The following is a 10,300-nucleotide window of genomic DNA, read 5'->3' on the forward strand; positions in this document are numbered from 1 at the left end:
TGCATCTAATAATGCAGAGACTTGATGCCCCAGAAAATGGGAACGTGGCGGAGGTGAGTTGGGTTTGGGGTCTGTGGGTGGGTGGAGTATAGAACACTCTTTCAGAGATAATAGGGAGAGTGAAGGGGTAAAGAACTGTTGGAGGGGAGACTGGGAACAGAAACAACATTTGCAATGTGAATAAATTAAACAATTTTTGAAATGTAAGAAAAATAGTGTTCCAAAGATTCAAAATCCATCTTTGTGATCTTTAGTAAAAATAAATAAATAAATAAATAAATAAATAAATAAATAAATAAATAAATAAAATTAAATAAAGGTTGTTCTTGAATCTTATTTTGAAGGATAAAACAAAACAAGAAATCATTTTCAATATTGCTTGAGAAATGGGTGAGGGCAAGAGCATCGCTCAGTGTCATAGCACTCACAGAGTCTGAGAGACTCTACTTTGAAATTTCAACATTGCTAAAAAGAGAAAGGGAAAGTGAGAGACGAGATTGTTCAAGGCTGGGACAAAAATTCGTGTACAATGTGGCTTTTAACTGCACTATTCAGAAAGTAAATAGCATTCTAGATAAGTCATAAGTAAGTGTAGTATTCTTGATGTAGCCATTTTCAGAGATAATATGGGAGTGGTCTGAATTGGAATTGTACCTGGCATGGCCACTTGCTTCTCTTAGTTAGTAACATTGGTTTGCAAGGTTGTGAAACCAGGGGTAAGTGAAGCCTCCCTGGAGGAAATGTGCCTCTGGGGGCATCTTTAATGTTGTAAAGCCTGATGGTAGAGGGAATGTCAGCAGCTGCTTCATACTCTTGGCTCTCTACCATCCTAGCCACATGGAATAGTTTTCTCTAAAACTGAACCCAAACAAACCTTTTGTCTAGAGTTGTTTATATTCATGGATTCTGTCACAACAATGAGAAAGCATCTAATACTATGTGCTCTATGTAATGCTAGAGACATAATTGGGAGGGGGCAGGGATCAAGCTGCCACCAAGCACCATGTCAAGAACATCTTTTTCTTTTTTTCTCCTTTTTTTTGCATTATGCCTTAATAATTTTTACAAAAACCCTATGGACCTGATAACCTTACTTTCTCCTTTTGGATGATCTTGGATAAAGGGATTGTCAGGCAAAGAAAGCTGCCCAGGACTTCACAGCAACTACAAAAACTATCTAATATTGGTATCCCCTGGCAGTCAGAATGAATGAACACAAGCAATCAAACACAATGTGGGAACATATTCTTCCCACAAAGCCTTGGCATATTTGGGACATTTCACTAGTTTACTATTTCTTACTTGTAATGGCCGAAGAAAAAACTATGGAAAGATGGGATGAAGGGAAGCATTTAGTCCTTCCACAGCATCCTGTTTATACCACAGTAGCAATGAAAGCTACACTCTGAGTCATTGCACACTCACACAATTCTCAAAGTCCAATACACTAGTACCAACAGTACTCTACTTTCTTCAGCCAAACTCCACTCTCATTTAGAACTTGGTGAAAGGAAGGACAAATGAAAACAAACCGAAAGAGAAATCATTGCAACTCACTGCATCTCACCACAGCCCATTTACTGTGAGTATGATTTTATATGTTCCTTGGAAGTATTCACAAATGAGACATTTATTAGTGTAACCTTTATTCTGGAGATGATTTAAACATTTCAAAAGTAACCCAAAGAGAACAGTATTTCCCTTACACTTGAGTCTCCCCATGTCCCCATCAGCCCACAAAATGCTTCAGTAATTTTAATGTTCTGTAGATCTCCTGAAATACCTACATAAATAATCTATTGTTCAAAAGGTCACAAAGGTAGAGGATCCCTTGGAAATGTCAGGTACGTAAGAGAATTGGTAATGTGGCACCATACATTTGGGTATGTTCATAGCTCCTTGTCTGTAGGGACAGGTAAGAATTGAGAGTCACAGCAGGTGACCTATGCAGGAAAGTCTTTGGGTTTTGCAAGAGGCAAAAGAGTAAGTAAAAGTATATAGGCTCTAACAGGCCCACCACTTCCCCCCAGGACAGAAACTATCAAGTGGCTAGCAGACATGACATTTTTACTAACCTTCCTTGTCTCTGTTCAAGAGGGATAAAACCTCATTAAAACAGCCATTCTCAAAGACTCAGTTCAGCTACAGATCTATTCCACGTTAAAGGCCACCCCATGAACATGGCCCTAAGAGTTCACTTGGAACTTTCAAACATTCCATAAATTTGCTGTTAATAGGAAGGTGGATAAATTCTCTTTCGTTTCAACTGCTGTTCAGAGCTGTCGTTTTTCTTTATATATGCCTCTGCCTAGAGAAGCGATGTCTAAGATGTTAAATGTCACTACAGGGTTGCACAACCCAAATTATTTTTGCATAATACCTGGATAACTGGAAAAAAAAGCATTAGTTGGTATTAAATAGACATAGAACCCTTTAAGACAGAGATACATCACAACCTTTTTATGTTACAGTACTGAGGGTCTGATAGAGATGAAGAGCATAAGGAAATTCCCCAAAGGAGATTAGAACCAAAGCAACTTTGCAGACATTTTCTTTTTATCTTTCTCAGTGGACACAAATACCAAGTCTACTACCTTGCAAATGGATCATGTTTCTGTGAGAATTGGAGAACAGAATGCCAAATGTCCTAACTGCAGCCTCTGGGCTATAAAAACTTTTATCAGTGCACAAGTCTACATGGTGGCATCTGTAAGAAACAACAAATAAATGAACAAACCAACGAATAAAGCACAAACAAAACAATAACAAACAAAATTATGGTCAGGTATGAAACTGTAAAGACAGGCATAGTGCCACCATAGGTCAGGTTCAACGTTCACCTGAGCTTCTGACCGTGTAACCCGTGAATGTAACATGAGCACCTGGTTGAACGATATTCTCCATTTGAGGTTTGTGGAGTTCAGCTGGAGAGTTTCCCCAGAGTGCATGAGGCTCTGTTTGATCCTCAACAATGCAAATGAGGAAAGACTAAGAGAAACCTCACTCAACAAGCAGGCAAAGCACAGCCTAAACTATCTGACAGGTCTCATTTCTGTCTGCCCATGTATAAAATGTGCAGGCAACTCTCTAGGAGAGACACAAACCATAAGTCTCCTTGTAAGAGCTGAAAATATATAACAAGGCACAATGACAAATGAAAATGTGAAGTCCTTAGTGGAGTTTTATTCTTTAACGAATATGTTTTTATCTCAAGTTTTTCATCAATAAGAGGAAAACAAAATATGTCACATAAAGAATTCTCAAACAAGACTGTGAAATCTGGGTAGCTGTTAAGATGTAATGTATTTCCAGCTTCATGTCTTCCAAGTCACTATCTTTACCATTCGATGCCCGACTTCCTGATACTTCTGTACATGCTAATATTTTCCTGCATCACTATCACTGTCTGGACTTCTTCCCAGAGAAACCTCTGTGACGTGAGCTGATGTGATCATCTACACTAACAGTTTCCTTACTATGATTTAATTTTTGCTGAAACATCTTCTCACATGTATTATTTTATCCTATCTTTTTTTAACCAGATTCAAACTTGAAGTAGGCAAGGACTGTAACTTATTTGTTAACTTTTTATTCCCATCATATGCTTTCAGCACAGCATATATGAAAATAAACCAAGTTACCATCTTCTAAGAAACATCATTGTTATTTAAACATGAGAGACTTGGACTCTATGAGCCTACTATATCATTCACAGTGTCATCTAACCCAGGGCAACATAGCAGAAACAAAGGAAATATAGAGATTAGAAAGTAATAGAAAAGATAAGGTTGCAGAGTGTTTATTTCAGGGCCCAGACTGCAGTACATCTATATTATACAATGTAGCATTTGGAAACACCTGTGATATAGGTGTTTCTGGGCACATGTCACTGGTGAGAAATATGAGGCTCTGAGAAGTTTCATAATTTGCATAAGGTCAACCATTCATAAATGATGCAAACTGAATTAAAAACTAATGCCCTTGTGCCCTCTTCCCCGCGTTGTACCAGTAATCTGAGTAGTACTGATAACAGAAACAAGAAGGATTACACTTTATTATTAAAAATCCATTTTCGATTGGGGTCATCATTTACTATCCCAACTTCATGAGCTCCACATGCTAAAATAAATAAATAAATAAAGCATACCAGCATTAAGCAATAGGATGTATCATACACATAATAAAACCTAATCCACACTGGTGAGTTGATATGAAAAAGGAAGTTTACACTGAAGCTTTCTTCTAGTATAATCCACAATAAAGAGGTTGTATTTCTAATGTTGGGACAATCCAGGTCCCCGAAAAGGGCTTAGGAGTTCCCAGTGTTTTTCTATATGACATATTGTATACTCTCCTTAAATTTCCTGACTTGGCTAGAAAAAGGCAAAAGTGCCAGGAGAAGATTTGGGTTGAGCAAGCTAGCAGTGCGTTATGTAGGTACAAACAGTAGCTGGGTTATTAGCTTCACTTTTATAAAGGTTTGAATGAAATTTAATAGCAAGTGTGTGTGGGGAGGGTTCTCCTTTTGTTCTCCTATTACCACTTAAAAACACTTACAATGTCAAAAAATATAAACAATAGAGGATCTTAAATACTCTAAATTTTTTCTTTGACATGAACATTCATGGTATAGTATGCATACCTCTTCTTCAGACAGATAAATAAATAAATAAATAAATAAATAAATAAATAAATAAATAAATAAATAAATATTTTTGTAACTTGAATAAAAAGGTAGAGGCTCACTTATTTTCTAGCTCTAGAGGCTGGGAAAGTCAAGAGTATAGCACTGATTTATAGCACAGGTCTTGTTCTCACATTACCACATGGTAGTGAGGATCATATAGTGACCAGAGAGAGCAGACTAGGAAAAAACTCATTTTTATGCCTAAGACATGTCTGGGGTATTGCACTAATTCATGGCTGGACCAGCTCATCCATTAGGTCTCAGTCCTTATAAGTCAATCATTAAAGGTTCACCTCCTAATCCTGTCACAATGACAACCAAATTTCCATTTAAATGTAGATGGGGACAAGCCATAATCTGTCCAAAGCAGGGGGTGAATGGGAAGAAACTGAAAGGGCTAAAAGTATGATCCAGGAGAAAAAAGAAACTAGACCCTAATGACAGAAGCTCAAATTCCAGCCTCATGGTATTCTATTTTGCCTGTATTAAATAATCTGTGTTCCTTCTAGACTGGGCCATGTAAGTCATCTTTTCTTCTTTAACACTGGTTAAGTTAACCCTTTTTAAAGATGCAAAAAATTGTGTAGAATAGTGCAGTCATACCAATTAAAGAAAGAAAGAAATGGAAATTTAAGATTTTTTTGGAAAGTGACTTGGATGGTGTTTTGCCTCGCCAGCTACACAAAGAAACATTTAGCTGAAGTGGACACCGTGAATGGCTAAGGCAGACTTTTGAAGAAATGTTTGACTAAAGATACAAGAGAAAGGATGCTCTGCTAACACACACATGGGAAGAAACATGCAATGAAAGATTCTTAGCTAACAATATGCCTGTATTGGTCTACCCTACATTGTGTAGTTGAGCTGTAATTTTGGGATTTTATAGAAAGACACCAAAAAAAGCCCTCCTGGTGGTATGCCATGAGTTTTTAGCTGCTTCTGCAGACATGGGCTGATTTGTCAGTTGAGACAAATGCATGTGTTAAGGCCAGACAGGACTTGTGGAGAACATGTATTTAGCAGGTGTATAAAAATGGGGGACAACAATGTAGGCTGATCTAGGCTTGCTTATAGAGCAGGCTCTGCAAAGTTTTTGATCTTGTATCTTCCCTGATCTTTCCTTCCCTGAGAAAGGCACAGCTGAGAACTTCACCTGGTGCTCCTGTTGGTCCCTCCTGCTGACTTGAGCCAAGGCTGAACCCTGGCTGACTTTGCTTGGTCCTGTCACCACTGCTGATCCCTGTTTTCCAACCAACTCTACTGAACTGGAATGCTAGTGTATACATAAATCTTTTGAAAGTGGAATCAGCTGCCATTGCTTACATGTGAACTGAACTGCCTATTTCCAGAAGAGACAAAGAACCTTTCTAAACAGGACTTCTTCCCCTGTATCCTTTCTTTTCCATTTCCTTGGGTGGGTGGCAGGGTATAAGAGAGATTAAAGTGTTTAAAAACTATCACAAAAATATGTGTTTAAAAAAATTAAAGTTACAGTCCTGCCTGCTGATACAATTGAATATAATTTATAAGTTTCTTGTTACACAGCTCTAGCTCCATATTTCTGGTGAAGAAGTATATTAATTTCTCAGGTGCTCAACCTTGAACTGGGAACTCGAAGATACAATGTTCTCTTCAAAACACCAAGAATTAAAATCTTACCACCTTATCACACAATTTTTCATCTAAAAAATAAAAGAAAATATCCACAAAATGTTTGATAAGTTCTAATCATTACAATGACATTTGTGATCTTATAAAACTATCAAAGGTCATAAATATATAAGAAAATTACATGGGTTGAGGAGATGGCTGAGTTTGTTATGAGGCCTCCTTTGACTACAGACACACTGAGTCTGATCCCAGGGCCTACATGGTGGAAGGAGAGAACTGAAGAGGGAAATTGTATTCTGACTTCGACATATACATATGACCATGCCTGCACACAGGTACACACAAAATAAATAAAAGTAAAATAATTTTTATAGGAGATTACAAGACATTGAACCAGTTTACAGAATGCATATTTTCTCCAGACCTCTGAATTTGGAACAAAGTAAGGTCATCTACATATGAATTGAGAAGCATGGAATATTAGATGTTCATAAAAAATGACATGAAACAAGTAGAAGAAAACAAACAAAGTTCCCAGCTAGCACACACACACACACACACACACACACACACACACACACATACACAAATAAGTAAATGTCAAGATTGGAGTGGAGAGTGGACTGAGAAAGGCATCATAATCATCATTATCATCATCGTCATCATCAACATCAGCAGCAGCAGCAGCAGGTGGGGGGCTTTATTTACTTTCTGATTTCTTATTGGTCCTTCTCTTGCCCAATCCTGGGAGGGTCTGGGAAGTTTCCTGGATGAGCTGTAATTTTTCTTAGAAGATGGTATTATTCCAATTATGAGCACAAGATGAAAAAATATGTATTGGTTTCCAATTAATCATTACTTTTAGAAGTTTATCATCTGATAACCCATATATTAAATAAAAAGAAAATTCAGGAAAGGACTGCCTGGTCTGGTCTTAGGGAGAGAAGATACACCTAAACCTCTAGAGACACCCCAGGGAGTATGGAGATAGGTGGGGTGGAAGTTGAGTGTGGGAAGATTCTCTTGGAGATGGAATAGTAGGTTTTGAATGAGGAACAATCTGAGAGAGGGTTGACCAGGAGGGAGATAATGTCTTGATTGTAAAATAAGATTAAAGAGTAAGAAAAATATTATGGTTTGCTTCTTCAATTAACTCAAGATATGCTATCCCATTTCATACTTATTACAGTAAATAAAAATAACAAATGCCTTGGCAATACAAATTATAGTCTATATCATTAGCGCATAATAATAATAATAATAATAATAATAATAATAATAATATAATAATAATAAATTCTTAAACCAACAATATAAGAATGCTTGAAATTTTTCCATGATATTGAAATTTTATTCATCAACACACGTGTCCCCAGAAGTTATATTTTTAGCAATAATTAAATGCATTAAAAGCCATAAACCCATCATCTGAGAAAGACATATACACATTTTCATGCCCAGAAAATAGATTTTCCTTTGCAATCAGTATCCAGTTAGAACAGCTATAATGAATGTAAAAATATCTTTTCTTCAGAAGAAACCAGGCATAGAAGAGTATACTTATCTGGTTTTACTTGTAACAAGTTTGAAAACATGCAAAATCAGGCTGTGGGAACATATCAATAATTGTTTTTAATGGAAACAACTGATTTAAAAATTTTTAGAGGCAAGAGCCATTAAAAAGGAAATACTCTATATTTTAAGTATAAATTATAACGTTCTTTGAACTTTGCACTTAAGATGTGTGTTTTTTTTAAAAATCAAAGCCATATTTTCGTTGTGAAAAGAGTGATTGTTCTTTGTCTCTGTACCACCTGGGAATAATTTCCTTTTAATTTTTTTGCCTTCCTAGAGGGCTCAGTTAAATATCACCTCTACTATGCATAATCTAGGCACGAGTCAGTTAGTACTTGGTTAATCTTATGAAATGCAAGTTTTGTTTTTTGAGCTAATGCCATGTTCCATTATCTGCTCTAACACTGAGTAATAGGAAGTACCATAAAGAGGTGAATATAGTGTCAAAGCTATCACTGCTAAAGTCACTAGTTTCCCTTGATGGAGGTTGATGTCTCTACTACCCAGTGGCCTCCTCTGTTGAATAAAAGTGAATTATTATTTCCATGGAAAAGTATCAGGATGGTATTCATAAACATTAGCACACATAACAGGTGGAGCAGCATACACAAAAATTTAATTTTTAAACTTTAATGAAACAATATATCTTATAACTCATGAATTAAGAATTGTTTCTGTGTTTCCTGTGTTCAGTTCTTCTTAGTATGGGTTGAGTTACTGGTCAACATCATAGTAGATGTTAAAGAGCCATTCCTGACCTTGGATTTTATTAAGCAGCAGCTCTTATATGTATTTATATTCTTTATATTGATCTTCTTTATATTCCAGAAACCGGAAGTTCATTGGGTGAAAATCAGCCAATCCACAATGGCATAGTAGTTATAAACTTGTTAGAACTAAGTAAATGATTAACTAGTCATTAATTCTTCCACTGCAGCCATGGATCCAGAAAATAGCTCTATGCATTCATTCACCAATGCTCTCAGTATAATCTGTTAACTCTGAAGCCCATTAGTTATTAATTTGTCAACAAATGTTTAGTAGATGCCTCATTTACTGCACATGAGATGTAATATAAAATAAAAATATTACTTTAAGCCTCTATCCTATGTTTCTAATAATTCTAGACAAGGATGACTCTGATACAACTTGATACATAGTAACTGTGAAGAGTTGCTCTGAGTCAAGGCTCTAGTGAAATTTCTCACACTAACAAACTAATACTTGAAGGAGAGATAAAAGGTCTGAGTGATCCTGGGGCACATTTGTAGAGACCCTCAAACAAAGGGAGAGCATTGTCCCAAAGGTAAGACTAGCACAAGGTTCTATCAAGCCTGTGGGTATCATTTAATGCTGCTTTCAAGTGTCTGTGCAGAGCCCTGAATATACACATGCTTTGTTTGTTCTCAGACTTGTAGTACTGAACTAACAAGGCTTCTTAACAATTAATTACACCCCTGCTTTACAAGTCTGAGTGTTTTGATTTGTGAACTTTCCAAAGAACTTCAGGGAAATTTAAAATGTCCTCCAACAACTACCCAGTTCAGTGCCCTGCACTATGTAAATTTGATATTAAATGATCAAATATGAACCCAGGGCCCCGTGAGGTCATGAAATCTTTTGATTTGGACCAGGTGTATAGAGATGTTCAATTATTAAATAATTAGTTTGGAAACAATAACTAGTGTAGTTTAATTCTCTTGCTGATTTCCTAATGTTTATTAATTTAGGCACCTGTGTCTTTCTGTAAGACTTTCCTGCAGAATGCTTACTAGGATATGCACGGCATGTAAATTTACAACGAATATAATTACCTTTTCGCATCTCACTCCAGGTGCCTAAGTGAGCAGAAATGAATTATGACTTTAATTGTCAGAAAGGTTTCAATATTCTGAGTCTAATTATTTCGAAATTGTTTAAGTTTCTAGCTAAGCAATAATATGTTAGTGTTAATTAAAACACCAAAATATGATATTTTTTAGGATAACTAAATGTTCCATTAAGCAGCATCCGGAGAAATAATTATAGCGTGGAAATAACCAGTTGTCTTGGAATACCTAAGTTGTTCTCAGGCTACTTCAAGGATGACTTGAGATATACATTTTTTTTTCTTTTGCCTTGAGCAAAGTTCTTTGTCACATTTTTTGACCTTCCCCCATTTTTCCTGAAAGTGAAACAATATTTGTCTTTGCAGAGAAATGTCCTGTGTACAGTTAAAATCAAAGTTAGATATGAACCTATTATTTTCTTAAAAATTATACACACACATCCATATATATATATATATAACAGTAAATAATGTCACAACTGCCAAATAACTAAATAAGAATGTAGAAACATTTCTAGAATTTCCTATTTTCTTCCAACCTGACAGCCATGTGGTACCAGCCCATCCTACCCTGACTCTGTGCCATCTACTTCCAGGAC

Source organism: Micromys minutus (assembly GCF_963924665.1).
Source record: "Micromys minutus genome assembly, chromosome: 24".
NCBI lineage: Eukaryota > Metazoa > Chordata > Mammalia > Rodentia > Muridae > Micromys > Micromys minutus.